The sequence below is a fragment of the Gopherus flavomarginatus genome, chromosome 14, assembly GCF_025201925.1.
Source record: "Gopherus flavomarginatus isolate rGopFla2 chromosome 14, rGopFla2.mat.asm, whole genome shotgun sequence".
Classification (NCBI taxonomy): domain Eukaryota; kingdom Metazoa; phylum Chordata; order Testudines; family Testudinidae; genus Gopherus; species Gopherus flavomarginatus.
This window is the reverse complement of record NC_066630.1, coordinates 4,327,900-4,343,448: the sequence shown is the minus strand read 5'-3', so window position 1 is coordinate 4,343,448 and position 15,549 is coordinate 4,327,900. Positions and strand designations below refer to the sequence as shown.

The 15,549-nt window shown below is 52.8% G+C and overlaps 1 protein-coding gene and 1 long non-coding RNA gene across 6 annotated transcripts in view; one reads left to right on the top strand and one right to left on the bottom strand.

Annotated features, from left to right (window-relative positions):
* LOC127034143 (uncharacterized) overlaps positions 1-15,549 on the bottom strand; it is a 150,270-nt gene that overhangs the window by 23,358 nt on the left and 111,363 nt on the right. The window lies entirely within an intron of this gene.
* Positions 10,793-15,549, top strand: part of ACSF3 (acyl-CoA synthetase family member 3) — a 117,184-nt gene continuing 112,427 nt past the window's right edge. The window contains exons 1-2 of one of the 5 annotated variants that reach the window (XM_050922660.1): positions 12,018-12,184; positions 13,491-13,561. The gene's annotated coding sequence lies outside the window, so the exon portion shown is untranslated. Of the gene's footprint in view, positions 10,850-12,017; positions 12,185-13,490; positions 13,562-15,549 lie in introns of those variants that run through there. The other 4 variants (XM_050922661.1, XM_050922656.1, XM_050922657.1 and 1 more) reach the window with 4 other exon arrangements.

Here is a 15,549-nt window from a genome sequence, read left to right as displayed (position 1 = left end):
TGATGAATTAGGAATGTTCTTAAGGTTTTCTCTGAATACTATGTTGGTGCCTCAGTGTCCCCATGGCAGTTCTTAAGTATCTGGCAGAGCAAAGGGCCAGTGCACCTAAATGCCTGACCCTCTGTCTCCTAGCAACTGATGGCCTGGGACCCTCCTCTGCAAAGGTGCCAGCTGAAGGTGTTGGAGACAAAGAGGTCAGGTGACCTTGTGGCCGGGAAAGGAGCTGAGCAGAGGAGAGGCTGGGGGGGGGTTGTTAGTCTGGAGCTGGCTGAGGGCAGACATGGGGGTCTGGCTCATTGCCCCCCAGAATGGACCCGGCTGAGGGGTCCGGTTCGCTGTATCTACAAGCTCTGTTTTAGACCCTGTTCCTGTCATCGAATAAACCTCTGTTTTACTGGCTGGCTGAGAGTCACGTCTGACTGCAAAGTGGGGGAGCAGGACCCTGTGGCTTCCCCAGGACCCCGCCTGGGTGGGCTCGCTGTGGGAAGCGCACGGAGGGGCAGAGGATGCTGAATGCTCCAAGGAGAGACCCAGGAGGTGAAGCCGTGTGAGCTTCTTGCCCTGAACAAGTCTGCTCCAAGGGAGAGGAGGCTCCCCAAAGTCCTGCCTGGCTTTGTGGGGAGCTGTTCCAGAGCATCGCCCGGGGACTCCGTGACAGTGTGTGAGAATAAACTTGCTTAAACAACATGTTTGTACAGTGTGTAAAGCAGCAAACGAGGAGTTAGGAGAAGCTTCACTGCATCTTCTAGGAAATCTTCTGTTCCAGGCCTGGGGCAGGGACTTCCCAGCTGTCTGTGCAGCCCTGCTAGAGCCCTCCGGTCAGCCCCCATTCTGGCAAAGAGCCGGCAGTGCCATGGAAGTTGAACATTCAGTACTGGCACTGGGCCAATGGAATTAGTCACACGCTTCTTTATAGCCTTGCTCATGGCACCAGGCATTCTGGGTCTTGGCCAGTGTCCTAGCTGGACGGGAGTGGAGGGCGGCACCTGGGGACAGGAGCTGTCCAAAGCTTTGAACAGTGTGTCAGCAGTGCCATAGCCAGGCTCTAATGGAGCTACCCCATGAGCAAAGGGCCCAGGTTCATGGCTGGCAAGTGGTCAGCATGCGGCTACTGCAGACCAAGCCGGGATCGAAGAGGGAAGTCAATACACAGAGCAAGTCCTGCATGAGAAGGCCAACTGGAGAGGTGGCATCAGAAGAGGACCTTAAACTGGATTTTTAAAAACCCAGGAAGGCTACAAAATCCCACAAAATGGGTCCAGTGGAGGATCAGAAGAGCTGTGGGGTTTTTTTTGGTATCCTGTTTCCATGGCGCTCTCTATTACCCAAACTTCCTGAGTGATGTCACCACCTATGCCATGCCATGGTGTCACAGCCCATCCACAGATCTTGTCCCCCCACCACCTCCATTCCCCTGGGCGGCCCAATCAGGGTCTCAGAGGACACCCAGCAATGCCCATTGCGACGGCTCCCTGGTAGGAAGAGGGGAGTCAGGCTTCGTTTAGAGCAGATGGCTCACTCCACCGGCTCTCACGCCCATGCTGGGGGGTTTCTTCTTTCATGTGGTTGGCCCAAACCCCATTACAGACCAGAATTAATGCCCCAGTGAGTGACCTACCACTCCTCCTGTCACTGGCAGCTAGGCAGGTCCCTAAAGATTCCTGCTGCTTCTCCCCCAGCTTTGCCAGAGGCTGTGATCATTCCCTCTCTGGATCCCTTCCCGCCAGGCCCAGGGACCAGCTCTGTTAAGAGTATAGACATTATATAGTGTATTCGCATTAGAAAACGCAGCTCTGTGCATGCAATAACATGCAGGGAGACCTGGCTGAGGGTCTCACTCGCAGGATGGGTAGATGGCAGTACAGGCTGGTCTTTAACTCCTGATCTGATCCAAGTGCAGTTGCAACCCTGGCGTCTCTTTACAGTGGTCGCTCGGGAAGGGAGCTGCCCAGAGGCAGTGTCCCCAACTGCCGCTTCCACTGTAGCTGTATGGAAAACTCTGGGGTAGTTGTTCATCTTGAGCAAATTGTATCCTGCAGAGTGTAAGTAAGTGAGGAGGCAGGAGGCTGGGGCAGCTCCTGGGAAACTGGACTCGGGTTGGCTCATGTCCATATGCGTGGAACGCTAGGCCTGGGCAGTGTGATCTGCAAGCCTCCGCTCGCCCCAGAGGAGCCTGCATTTCGAAAGCCAAAGACCTTGAGTTCCCATCTCCCAGAGCAACCTGGTGGGCACAGCAGTGTTGCCATGGCAGTTTCTGGGCGACATGGAGCTGCTGGCATCACGGGGGTGCAGCATGTGTCCATTCCAGCCAAGGCTCTTCCAGGCTTCCTGAGGGTTCCTTGACCAGAGAAACTCACAAACACGAAGGGCCTCTCTGTCCCAGGACACCTGCTCGTCTCTCTCTGTGTCATGTCGTTCTTTAGTGTCAACGGCTTGTGATCAATTTTCAGGCTGGAGGAGGAGCAAACCTGGGAGGGGAATGCAGCAGCACCACAGGCCCGGAGGACAGAGTCTCAACATGTTATCCCACAGACGAAAGCACCCTAGATAATAAGTGGGGGAATTAACCAAGGCGCCACCTCTGTCCTGTAACAGTGACTTGCTTGATGCTGTTCTAGCTTGAGCTGACATGCCGTCAAGCATCTCTTTTCTGCAGAGATGGTCTGGGACTGGGACAAGGAGGGGCGACGCTGTGCCAAGAGAAGGGAAGCACATAGCGAAAGGGTCTGAGAACGTCTGTGTTGCAGCAGCTCCTGCTGATGGGGTACAGAGAGCAGACTCTGGTGAGGCCGGGAGCCCAGCAAAGCCGTTTTCCTGTCTATTAATGGCAGAGATTCAATTATCTTGAAACACAGCAGGGGAGAGTCACAGCGACAGGATCAATGTTTTTCTGCAACAAGCCCTTTTCCCCCAACCTGGTACAACTTGAAGCAAGCCAGGTTCACGAGCAGCACTGTCTGAAGGGTCCTACGGCCTGGGCGCTATTAGCGGTCATAATGCAGTACTGAACGATGGGGGTGCAAAATGAATAGTGACCACCTACAGAGAGTAAAGAGAGAATATCCATTCGATGTAGCACCTGGGATGGTGAGTCAGGACTCCTGGGTCTTGTCCCAGCTCTGACACTGACTCGCTGTGCAACCTTGGGCAAGTCACAGCATGGCTTTATGCCTCAGTTTCCTCATTTTGAAAATGGAGACGATGTCTCCCGACCTCACAAGGAGCAGCTGTGAGGCTAAAACCAGGAATGTGCTTTGAGATCCTCCAATGGGCAGTGCTAGAGCCAGACAAAGCACTGGCTTTGGGTTTGTCTTGTAGGAGTGTATGGAGCACAGAGACATGGCGGTCAGAACCCAGCCCCAGGGCAGGGACAGCCCATGGCCTCTCAGAGCATCCTTCCAAGTGCAGCCATGTTCCATGTGGTGTACTCTGTACGGCAGGCTGTGCGTGCTGGAGGTGCAGATGGTGACAAGGCGCTGAATGAAGTGCCGTGCACGTGATATCTGCCAAGGGATCACCACCAAGAAAGGAGGATTTTGGGAAAAAAGACAGGCTTTAAAGCATCTGCAATATTTGGAAACAAATCAAATTTCCAGCTGCACAGAGCTGCCTTCGTAGCCACAGGTAGTTGATAAAGTAGCACTGCCTGGCATCCCAACTGGCACTTGGAGAGAAAAAACCCTGGCGCAGCTGCTTGCAGAGCTGACAGATGCGCCCGACGTGCCATGTGTGTGAAAACAGAGGCTGAGTCTCGAAAGCACAGGGCCTTGCCAAGTCCGCTCTCATCTGCCGTGTGACACATGTTCTGGCACTCGAGCAATTTCCCCTATTAGGTTTCCTCTCGTCACACAGCAGAAGAAGGTTCTCCCTGAGTGGGCGGGCAGGGGAAGCCACTCTTTGCGCTGAGCGGACCCACTCGGTTGGGACATGCTCTACCATCAGCAGGAGCAGCTCCCCCGCCCCCCTCACTTCCTCTGCCTGTAACCCACTGCTGATTTAGCAGCCTACCCACTGTCCGGGGAGGGGGGCTCCACTCACCTTGCCCGCCCCCCTCCCAGGAATACTCACCCCCATTGCTTCTCGCTCTGGGCCCCACTTCTATGCCCCTGGCTGCCACCAGTCAGCCAGATCCCTGATTTGCAGCCTGGGTCCTTTAGCACTTTTTACTTTCCCCGCTCTCTGCTTGTTCTCCAGTGGCATGTCCCCTCCCGCCTGCGTATGCCTCCCCACCCCGCTGCAAAGGGCGCTCTCCTTCTCCCCCCAACGCCCCTCCCCCACATACAGTGGCTTTCAGCATTTGCCTAAAGGACCCTGTAAAAATACACCTTCATCTAGCAACAGTTCTTTCTATGGTGATAGAGGCTAGTGGATTGGGTCCTGTAGAAGCCTGGTCCCTGCCCCAGAAAACTTCCAATCTAAACAGGCAAATGTCCCAGTAACTCACAAGCAAAGCATCAAAGTGCTCCTGATTTACCTACTTTTTGTTGTTGTTGCCCCAATCCTCTGCCGCGGCCCGTCGGCCAGCTGGCTCCCCCGGTGCTTACCAAAGAGTCGCTCTTTGCAGCCTGTTCACCTGTCCAAGAGACTTCTTTGTTAGCTCAGCACCATGCAGCTTCTGTTGAGAGCAGTGGGCAATTCTTGCCTGCCCCAAGCACAGAGCTCTAGGAACTTGCTCCCTGGCCCCGCTGGGCTGTGTACTGATCACGCCAGAAGTGGGGTGATGACAAATTGCCCAGGCAATGGGGATTTCCCAGGGGGTCACGCTGTTTCCATGGCAGCCCAGGTCATACTTGTTTATTTCCTTCAGCTCCAGAATTCTTTTAATTCCTAGGCAGACACAGCCAGTCTTTCTTTCTCACTCTTGGTGCTAGTGAGTCCAGGGACGTGGCCTCTTGCTGAAGGTGCTGGCTGGACTGGCCAGCTGGGTGGGATCTGCATGAATCCTACCAACTGGAGCCTGTCTGTCTACCACTGGGCACAGCTCGCTTGTCCCTCATTGGCTTTGCAAGGCATCAAGTGTCCTTGGTAGATGACTCCTGCCAAGTGTAGCAGCTACAAAACCAGAGCCCGATTTGGCTTTGATTAGCAGAGTTGCCTGTTTCCCACAGCAAGGAGGAGAGGGCATGAGGCTACTTTGGAGGAGCTGTGATGGAGTTCTTGGGCTGGGGGTGGGGTTGGAAGCTGAGAAGGGGAATTAGGATGCACAAGGAGAGCTGGGCAAACAGAGCAGGGGGTGAATGGGGCCTTGTGTGGGAGAGGACGGTCCCTGCTTGGATGTTGCATACAGGCTCAACCTCAGCACCCTCAGGGTTACACATGGAAGAAGTTGTGTTTGGCGCAGTCGCAGAGAAGCCAATTTGCTTTTCCTTCCAAAAAGCCGGCGTTGTAACCCCTAAAGCTTGCAGCTCTCTGCAGTGTTTGATCTGCCCCAGTAAGCACTGGAGAGGAACCCACCTCAGAAAGCAAGGGCTGGAGGAAGGCTGTGTGTATTCTGGTGCACTACACAGTGAGAGTGCTGGGATGGGAACAGAAGACAGGTAACTATTGGCTGAGGAAAAGAGGGAACTGCTCCTTTTCCATTAGGGACCCTATTCTGCTCTCTCCCACTTAACCCACATTTACCCTTGTGACTTGGAGAAGCAATGGGCTCAGGGGGTGTTAACGGTAAAGTGTCTGGAGAGAGGGAATATCGGACGCTCCAGCCTTCACACTGTGCTGCCTCTGGTGGAAGAGTGACAACTTAGAACGAACAAAATTCTCAGTCTCTGTCTTGCAGCTCCCTCCGGCACCCCTCAGGGTCAGTCACCAGCACGACCATCAGCTTGAGGACAAGCAAGCAGTGATTTGTGCTCAGGGATTGAATTCCAGGAAGGTGGTGGGATTCTTCCAAGCTCCACCCCCAAAATAAGCTCCGCTCACAGTGGTTTGCCAGAATGAGAGGCCACGCACAGCAGATTGTGCAGATGGCCAAGAGATGATGGTGCATCCTTGGTTGATCTTTTCTGAACTTTGCTGAGCTCTGCCCATGGGCTCAGCATCCTCTAGGGTGGGGATAAAGCCAGGAAGCTGGCAACAGAAATGGCTGCAATGAGGAAGTCTGTAACCAGCCTCTGTGCATCAGAGAGAGAAATAGGGAACCTTTTTTCTTGTCCTGGCCTTCCTAATTTGTTGCTGTTCTACCTCCAGGTCTATGCCCTTTGAGTCTCTCTGATTAAGCCCCTCTTCAGTCTCTTTTTCCACGTTCCACAACAGATCATGTGTGCTCCTGGCCACCCATATTGATAACACACCATCCCTCCTCCGGCAGAGGGTGGACTCCTCCCTCCTTTTCTCAGTCCCTTGTCCTATCTGAGCATCTACTGACGTCTTCCCCATCTCCTGTCCCAGCAAGGGAGGGACTGTCCTTCTGAGTAGGTTAGCCTCTAAGAATTCTTTAGTGAGCTTCACTGCACTGCCCAATGTTGAGAGTTGGTGCCGGCGCACCCATACAGAATAACCCACATTTACCCTTGCGACTTGTGTTTGACTAAAGCATACCTTCCGGAAAGGCTTGGTCTGAAGACAGCCAGAGATGGTGAATGCACCATTCTCCTTGCAGGTTTGTTCCAATGATTAGACACCCCCATTGTTAAAGTCTCTGGCTTCAGTTTCCAGCCAGTGGTTCTTCCTACGCCTTTCTCTGCTAGAGTAAAGAGCCCTTTGTACCTGGTATTTTCTCCCTGTAAAGGTCCTTAGATGCTATAATCAAGAATCCTCTTGATCTTCTTTTTGATAAACTAACCACTGAACTGCTTAAGTCTCTCTCTGTAAGGCATTTTGTCCAGGCCTTGAATCATTCAGTCTTGCATTCCTGAGTCCCACCACACCAGATTATAAGGCATGGGGCAAAGCTTTGGGGTATCTGCTCCAGCATCTTCCTCCATAACCTGTCTCCTGCCAGCTATGCATGACAAGAGGTTATTCAGTTGCCTTCTCAGAAGTGGCCACTCATTATGGGCGCTCCCTTTAGGAGGTGTCCAACCTGAGATACCTAGGCCTGGAGCTGCAGATGCTCAGCACTTTGGAAAATCAGGCTCTGGATGTCTCTAAAAAGATGAAGTGGAACTGGAGAAAGAGGGCCAGGTTTTGGGAAGGTCCTAGTTTGGTGGGACTCAGGAATGCAAGACTGGGCCAGGCTGCTATTCTCAGACTTTAGAGCCTCAGCAGGTAATAGCAGCCTCTCAGCATGCTTCGTAAAGACCTTTCTCTTACAACTCTGCCTGCCTACCACATCGGTCACTGCTAATGCAAACATCTCTAGTGGGGCACCCCCTAGTACTGCTACAACCAAAATCGGTGCCCACTTTTGAGAATGTTGGCCACGGTAGCCATGTAGCAGGAGTCAGATGAACCGGGAAGCCAAAGGGAGGATTAGGGCTTTTCTACTGTAGCATACGAAGAAGTGGAAGGAAGCACCTGCAGCAGATGCTACAGGGATGGGTGCACTGGAAGTGCTGCATTAGCTCGGAGGAGACTCATTCCACACACAGGTGTTTTGGTCACTGGTGAAGGCAGGAAGCTGAACTCTGGAAATGCAGAGATCGAAGTGGAAAGTGAATTTGCTGCCAGCCAAGGCCCTCAGCGATCATTACAAGGAAGGTGTGAGCTGGGAAGGAAAGAGTGAGGTCATCCCACCCAGCACACTGGCTGCCTCTGGAGCGTCAGGGCACTTAGTCTAGAGAGAAGCATCCACTGCACTCAGCCACCCTCCTGCCCCTGGCAGGTACTCACTGACATGGTGCCAAGTAAATATCCTCTTTTCTTTGTGCAACTGGTTTCAGCTCCCTCCTCCTTTAGCCTAATGGTCATAGAATCATAGATTAGAATCATAGATTATTAGGGTTGGAAGGGACCTCAGGAGATCATCTAGTCCAACCCCCTGCTCAAAGCAAGACCAATCCCCAAATGGCCCCCTCAAGGATTGAACTCACAACCCTGGTCAGCCGCCCATTGCTGCCCTCCACCTCCACCATCATGACACTGGCAGGCATTACATTTGAAAAGGTAGCTAAAGCTGAGTCTGTAGCAATAAGTATCTCAGTATGGGGGAAGAGAAAAAGAGAATTCAAAGCAATCTGTTAAAGGGTGGTCAGGAACGAGACTCTGAGGAGATGCCATTGTAGGGCTGCCAGGGAGTCTCTTCTGTGGGGTCCAGCTCAAATTCCTTTTACAGCAATTTTTGTTTTAAAGGCTTCTGCAATCAGCACTGAGTTGAGAACATTGCACCCAGTGTCTGAGTCAGAATAGAATCCAGGTCACCTTCCTGGAGCTGGATTGGCTCTGCAGGGCTAACCAAAGTAAAATGTTTTTGTGTCAATAAAGCAGAAGCAACTGACAGACTCACTGGGAGTAGATCTAGTAAGAACGAGAGAGAAACCAGATTCTGCAGCCCTTATTCACACTGACTAGCACCTACTCAGATCTGGTGAGGGACATTTGTAAAAAGAATAAATATTTGCATGTGTCTTAGACTCTTGCTGCTTCTCTGCCTCTTTCTCACTATATATGTATATAAATAATGTAGCCATGAGATTGTTTGTGGTGTCAGGTGCACTCTCAGTTGTTAAACATGAGATCTGGCTGCAGTCTGTATTCTTGGAGCAACCAGAGTGAGGGAGTGTGTGTGGGAGACGGTGTATTCTATCCTATTCTGGTTTTTGCAGGTTTTTTGTACTGCACTCATCACCCTAGTATCTAGTGCCTTCCAGCTATGTATTAAGCATTGTGTCTAATATTTGTGATGTGTTTGTTCTCTCATCCTCTCCCCTGGAGGAGAAGTATGTACAGTGGATTGGTTTGGAATTGTTTTATTATATATTGTATAACATTTGTCATTATTTCTAATTTCTATATACCCACAAATGCATATGTCACAATATGTTTATATTAGAGAAGCCAAGACCAAAGGAATGCACCTTGTTTTAGGAGTGGAAGGTGGTGAGGCTTGTGATGGTCCTTAGCTCCTGGAGGAGTTCATTCCCCAGTGTTGCAAAAAGCACTGTCTTCTGCACAGACAAACTTACGTTAACTGTAGTTCTGTTGAGCCAGAGGAGTAAAGTTGTCAGCGTGGCAACAGGCTACCAGCAGTGAGTCCTTGATCTGCAAAGTACCAGACAGAGGGCTCCCAAAAGAGGCTGCAAAGTTAGCATTTTATTTGTACAGATCATTTTAGTAAAATATAAACATCTGTTAGCTTTGCTAAAGTAGGAAGATTTTGTTTAGAAGGGGTCCCCATTCTCCCAACCCTGCATGGCATATGGTGGCACCTGTAATGTTGTTTGCTCTGCTTGCCAGTGGCATTCCATGACATTTTAGTCAGGCATGCAATTCCACACTTGAATGAAAAATGTTGTTCTTCAGGTGGTGTGACCTCACACATACGGTGCAGGAGAGGTTGTTCTACAAAATGGTGTCCTCTGTGCACATTCGGGGACTGGACAGAATCATCCCGTGGGCACAGCTGGCTTGGGCAGGCAATGTGTGCCTTGCATACACAGACACATGCCACCATTGCTTGCTAAGATTGTTTCCTTGCCTGCAAAAAGTAAAAGGTGGAGTTTCGAGGGTCTGAGTGATTAAAATAAAAGTTGTGTGTGTTGAAGTATGCTAGTATAAAAGTGCCCTAACAAGGAACAGCTCCAATTGTTATTTGAGTGGGCGGGTTTCTACACTGCTTTTGGATTAGTGTTAGCAGAGTTGAATAGCTAACATGTTGCACCTTTTCCAAGGTGTAACCTTGTCAAATTTACACTCTGCAGGTCGATTTCCCATGTTCTTGGCTGTCTGCTTCTCCTTCACAGGTGCTTTGCACTGGGTCTTTACACTATGATTTTCACTTCCATTGTTTGACACCTGCCACTGCTTCTCTATTTAACCCACTTGTAAAGGTGTCTTACAGACTCCATTCTGTTCCCAGTCCACAGAGGATATGAGTTTTGTTACAGTCCCACCCTGAGGGCTTTAGTTCAAGCCATTTAACAGCCTGTGTTTTTAGTTCTGGATGGCCCCACTTCAGTTCCCAGTATGTCAGCCATCACATCCGCAGGGCGGGGTATGTTCTCAGGTATTCCCTTTACATCTCTAGGAGCCTCCCCACAAACTTGAATGCAAGTTTGGGATTTGGGCACAATTTCACTTAGAAACCATTTTCAATAAACTTGTGGGGTCCAGGGCCGGGTCACTCCCGTGGGGACGCGTTCTCTGCCCCCATTTGTCTCTTTCATTCAGCCGCTGCACCCTGCCATGGGGAGCTCTCTGGGCTCGGGCCCATCTGTTCCATGGGGGCACGGGGCTGGCACAGCCGCTCCCCGGTCTGTGCTCGGCTTTCCTAGCTGCTCCCACCACACGAAGGGGAAGGGGCCCCGCACACGTGTCTCGAGGAGGGGGTGGGCAGTGCCGGGCCGGGCCGGGCCGGGCGGGGGCTCAGGCTCCATCCCGATGTAACCTGAGGAGGTTGCTGGGTGAGCAGAGAGCGAGCGGGGGGAACAGGCGCCGCTGCAGGACCCAGCCCGGCCGTGGGCGCTGTGCCCATCGAACGGGGACCGCTGGGCCCCTGGCGGGGCTGCCCCGTGACGTCAGCCTCACCGCTCGAAGGGCTGTGACGTCACAGCAGTGACGCCACGGGCGCGGGGGCGTGTCACCCTGGCCCCGAGCTCGGGGTTGCCCCCTTCCGGCCCCGCTCCAGGGAGCTGGTTCTGCCCGGGCCGGAACCGCTGGCGGCGGCACCTGGTTTCCGCGGGGACCCACTTCCCGGACGGACTCAACCCCCCCACTGCCCGGGCGCCACCACCCGCGAGACGCGGTCCGGCAGGTGAGGCCCGGCCGCCCCTCCCCCCCCGCGGTTCCTGCCCCGCCCCCGTCTCCCCAGGGTGCCCTTCCCTAGCGCCCCCCCGGGGCTCCTGCCCCGCCCCCATGTCCCCAGGGTGCCCTTCCCTACCGCCCCCCCGCGGCTCCTGCCCCGCCCCCATCTCCCCAGGGTGCCCTTCCCTAGCGCCCCCCCCGGGGCTCCTGCCCCGCCCCCATCTCCCCAGGGTGCCCTTCCCTAGCGCCCCCCCCGGGGCTCCTGCCCCGCCCCCATGTCCCCAGGGTGCCCTTCCCTAGCGCCCCCCCGGGGCTCCTGCCCCGCCCCCATGTCCCCAAGGTGCCCTTCCCTACCGCCCCCCCGCGGCTCCTGCCCCGCCCCCATCTCCCCAGGGTGCCCTTCCCTACCGCCCCCCCCGGGGCTCCTGCCCGCCCCCATGTCCCCAGGATGCCTTTCCCTAGCACCCCCCCCGGGGCTCCTGCCCCGCCCCCATGTCCCCAGGGTGCCCTTCCCTAGCGCCCCCCCGGGGCTCCTGCCCGCCCCCATGTCCCCAGGGTGCCCTTCCCTAGCGCCCCCCCGGGGCTCCTGCCCACCCCCATGTCCCCAGGGTGCCCTTCCCTAGCGCCCCCCCCCGGGGCTCCTGCCCGCCCCCATGTCCCCAGGGTGCCCTTCCCTAGCGCCCCCCCGGGGCTCCTGCCCCGCCCCCGTCTCCCCAGGATGCTCTTCCCTAATCCCCCCCCGGGGCTCCTGCCCCGCCCCCATATCCCCAGAGTGCCCTTCCCTACCGCCCCCCCCCCCCGGGGCTCCTGCCCGCCCCCATGTCCCCAGGGTGCCCTTCCCTAGCGCCCCCCCCCGGGGCTCCTGCCCCGCCCCCATGTCCCCAGGATGCCTTTCCCTAGCACCCCCCCCGGGGCTCCTGCCCCGCCCCCATGTCCCCAGGGTGCCCTTCCCTAGCACCCCCCCCGGGGCTCCTGCCCGCCCCCATGTCCCCAGGGTGCCCTTCCCTAGCGCCCCCCCGGGGCTCCTGCCCCACCCCCGTCTCCCCAGGATGCTCTTCCCTAATCCCCCCCCGGGGCTCCTGCCCCGCCCCCATATCCCCAGAGTGCCCTTCCCTACCGCCCCCCCCCGGGGCTCCTGCCCCGCCCCTGTCTCCCCAGGATGCTCTTCCCTAGCGCCCCCTCGGCCCCGGGCTGCCTGTCCAGCCACATCTTCCCCACGGTGCCCTTGTCTAATGCCCCCATCCTTGTCCTCCTCGCTGCCTCCCCAGACATGCCTGCGCTCCCATGCCTGGGGGTGGGCTGCCCATATCCTGCTCCAGCAGCTGCATCTGGCGGGGGCCTGCAAGTTGGGTGCTGGGGTTCAGGGGGGTTGCTGATTGGTGCTGTCCATGTGCCCGGGGGGGTTGTGGGGTGCGATTGGTGCTATCTGTATGCTCTGGGGGGGGGTAGAGGGGGTGCAGATTGGCGCAGTGCATGTGCTGCGTGCTTGCATGGAGGGAGATACACCAGCCTCAGGGCCCTGACTTCCATGCAAATGAACTATGGAAACAAACAGTAACACTGAAAATACAAAGGGTGTTGAAGTTTTTCACACCTCTTTAAATAAATCCCACCACCCTGAAACCACTTCCTCCAATCACAATATGCACACCCACATCTTTCTTCTCCTCTGTCTGGGGGAAATACTCCCTCATTTTCCTGATCCACATTTAACGGTAGTCCTTTGGGATTTGTTGAGTTGTCTAAATTTCTGGATGGAAGTGCTGACACAAAGCTGTTTGGAAAGTTAGGAAGTTTGAAAGCATCTGGTCTTTCTGCACACAACAGATGTGATTTTCGGTTAGTTTGATGGAAGCGGTCCTTTCACCCACTTCAGAGCAGCACACGCACTCTCCATCAGGTGATGCAGAGGCAGACAACCTGCAGAAAGTTATCTGGTGGTCTTGAGTGTGCTTCTGGTTTGATCATGCTGTCTGGGACAATGGGGCACGCTCCTTTTGCAAGATTAGTTACAGTGTCAAGAGCTGATCTTTAAAGAGATGCAGTGATAACCATGTGTCTGAGGTCAGGATCAGACCTTTTGACTAGCTCAGCAAAAAGAGTGTTGCTCAAGTCATCTAGTGTGTTTTTATAATTACATATGTATTTATACTGTGACCAAGGTGAGATTAGATAATGGGGATTTGTAGAGACACATTTGAAAGCTGGGTGAGTTAGAGATGGAATTGCAAGGAATGATTTAGGAAAATTTGAAGCAAGAGATAAATTTCTTAGCAGTGAAGGAATTTGTGCACTGGCATGATCTTTCTTCCTAGGGTGTATTTGGACCACTATTACTAGAGATGGTTGAGAGGTGACACAGGGCCTAGGAATGACTGAGGTCATTGGGTGATAGTTTGTGTCCAGTCTCCAACAGAGTCATAGGTGCTAGAGGTGCAGCAGATCTTTGTTACTTTGTCACCTTGTCCATTCCCAGAGATCAGAGCAGGATTGCGTCCGGGAAGATATCTTCTGGGGTTTTGGGTGGTCTAGTTTCAAACATCTAAAGCAATGGGCAGTGTTTTCTGTATACATCTGAATTATAAACTGATGGTATTGTGGGTTTTTATAGCTTAGAGTTGCTGAGCCAGTTCTCCTTTTTGCTCCTTCAGAAACGGCTGTGCTTCAGCATATGAAAGAGAAGAGTGATTATGGTGTTTGTTGTGCAGGTGGAAGAATACGGGTAAGACTAAATAATGTGAGGGCATCTGTAGAGAAGCTGTGGCTTGCAAGGAAATAATCCATCAGTTATTTTAATGCTATGCTTAATTTCATTTTAACCAGTATGTTGTTTTCCTCTTGAAAGGTTGCACGGTAGCATCATCTGAAATAAGTGACAGGTTTCCACTTTAAATCCCAGCTGGTTTCCTAAGAGGATTTATACCACCATCTAGTCTACATATTGTTAGTGGTCAGACATGAACAATACATGGTTATTAGTATCTTGGAAAATGAACTGACACTGATAAATCTGTGGCAGTTACCCAGTTACTTTGCATTGTATTGTGGCTCAGTTAGCATTCTGAGATCACCTTTGTTTGTTTTGTAATCCTAAATCGAGAGATGTGAAGCTGGCTCCTGTTTTCCTACCTTTAGAAATGTAATTTCTGGCTGAGGAAAGCATTGGAGTGGGGAGCCGGGGAATGGAAACGCTGTCCAGGGTGAAGGAAGAATGTTAACTCCTTATATATCAGATTGTTAATAGTATAGTTCCTGCTTCTCTGGCCAGTCCTAGTTGGTTTGGGGTTGTGTTGCCCTCCCCACCTTCAACTGTGGTGGTGCTTTATTGAACTGTGGTGGTGCTTTATTGGGTATAGAATTTGGATCCCACAGTTGCCCATAATTACCACAGTCTTCTCTGCCACTCATTGCAAGACTTTGTGATGTCAAGAGCTGGGTGAAACCACCAAATGTATTTTCGCTTGTTACCTTAGCCATAGTAGGATAGAGTTTGAACCTATCTCCAAAGACAAAAGCTAGTGCACTTTCCTGCAGTCCCCATCCCGTGGCAGCAGGTCTTACTCAGCTGTATACTCTTAGTTAGATTTGATTCCCGTTACTGGTGTAGCTCCCTGAAAAATGTAAAAGAAAGGAATCTGCCTCGGCCCTTGCCAAACTAGCACATCCAGCACTTTTGTAATGCTTTACACGGTTGTCATAAGTTCAGTGAAGTCCATAAGTGCACAGGACCAGTGAAAGCTGCTGTTGCTTATTGTTCCATTAAATCTGCACTGGCATTGTGGTGAAAAGAGGATGGTGTGAGTCTCTGAAGCTGCAGTTTCGAAGTGGCAGCTAAAACCTGGCTCTTTGAGCTTTCCAGGGGAAACCAACTAAGGGTATGGCTACACTTGCACTTCAAAGCGCTGCCGTGGCAGTGCTTTGAAGTGCGAGTCTGGTCGCAGCACCAGCGCTGGAAGAGAGCTCTACCAGCGCTGCACGTACTCCACATCCTCTACAGGTGTAGCTTGCAGCGCTGGGAGCCGCGCTCCCAGCGCTGCGGCACTGTTTACACTGAGTCTTTACAGCGCTGTATCTTGCAGCGCTCAGGGGGGTGTTTTTTTCACACCCCTGAGCGCGAAAGTTGCAGCGCTGTAAAGCGCCAGTGTAGCCGTGGCCTAAGCCAAGTGTAGTTAACCATAGTGGCTTGGAACTCTGTGCTCCTCAGTGGCACAGTGGAAATGCAGTCAGTTCCAATTAACACCTTGTTAGCATCTTGTGTGCTCTCACCAGCAGTCTAGCCTTGGGGCTATTACAGTAGTTAGAAGGAGGTGATTCTGGTTTTGCTAACAGTCTGTCTTGTCTTTTTTTCTTTTTTTAAATTTATCTGTAAAGAGGAACATGAGAAATGGAAAGATGTCGTGCTAGTGTCACCTGTTTTGTTTTTTCCATTTCATTGGTGTGTGTCATGTGCATGCAGTGACCACACTTCTTAGTTTAAAGACCACTTCAAGATGTTTCTGCACTAAATCACAGGCTTCATTACGGAAATCGAAATTGAGATTGTTCCGCAAACAAAATATGTGCAAACAAGTTTTTTATTTGGGAAATTTAATTAGTGTGAATGAGAGAGACAGGAAAGCTCACTGCTGCATCTACGCAAAAACTAAATAAAAATCCATCGCTGACAGTAGGTGTTAGCAACAGGGGCATCTGAGCTGGTGCCAAGCACAG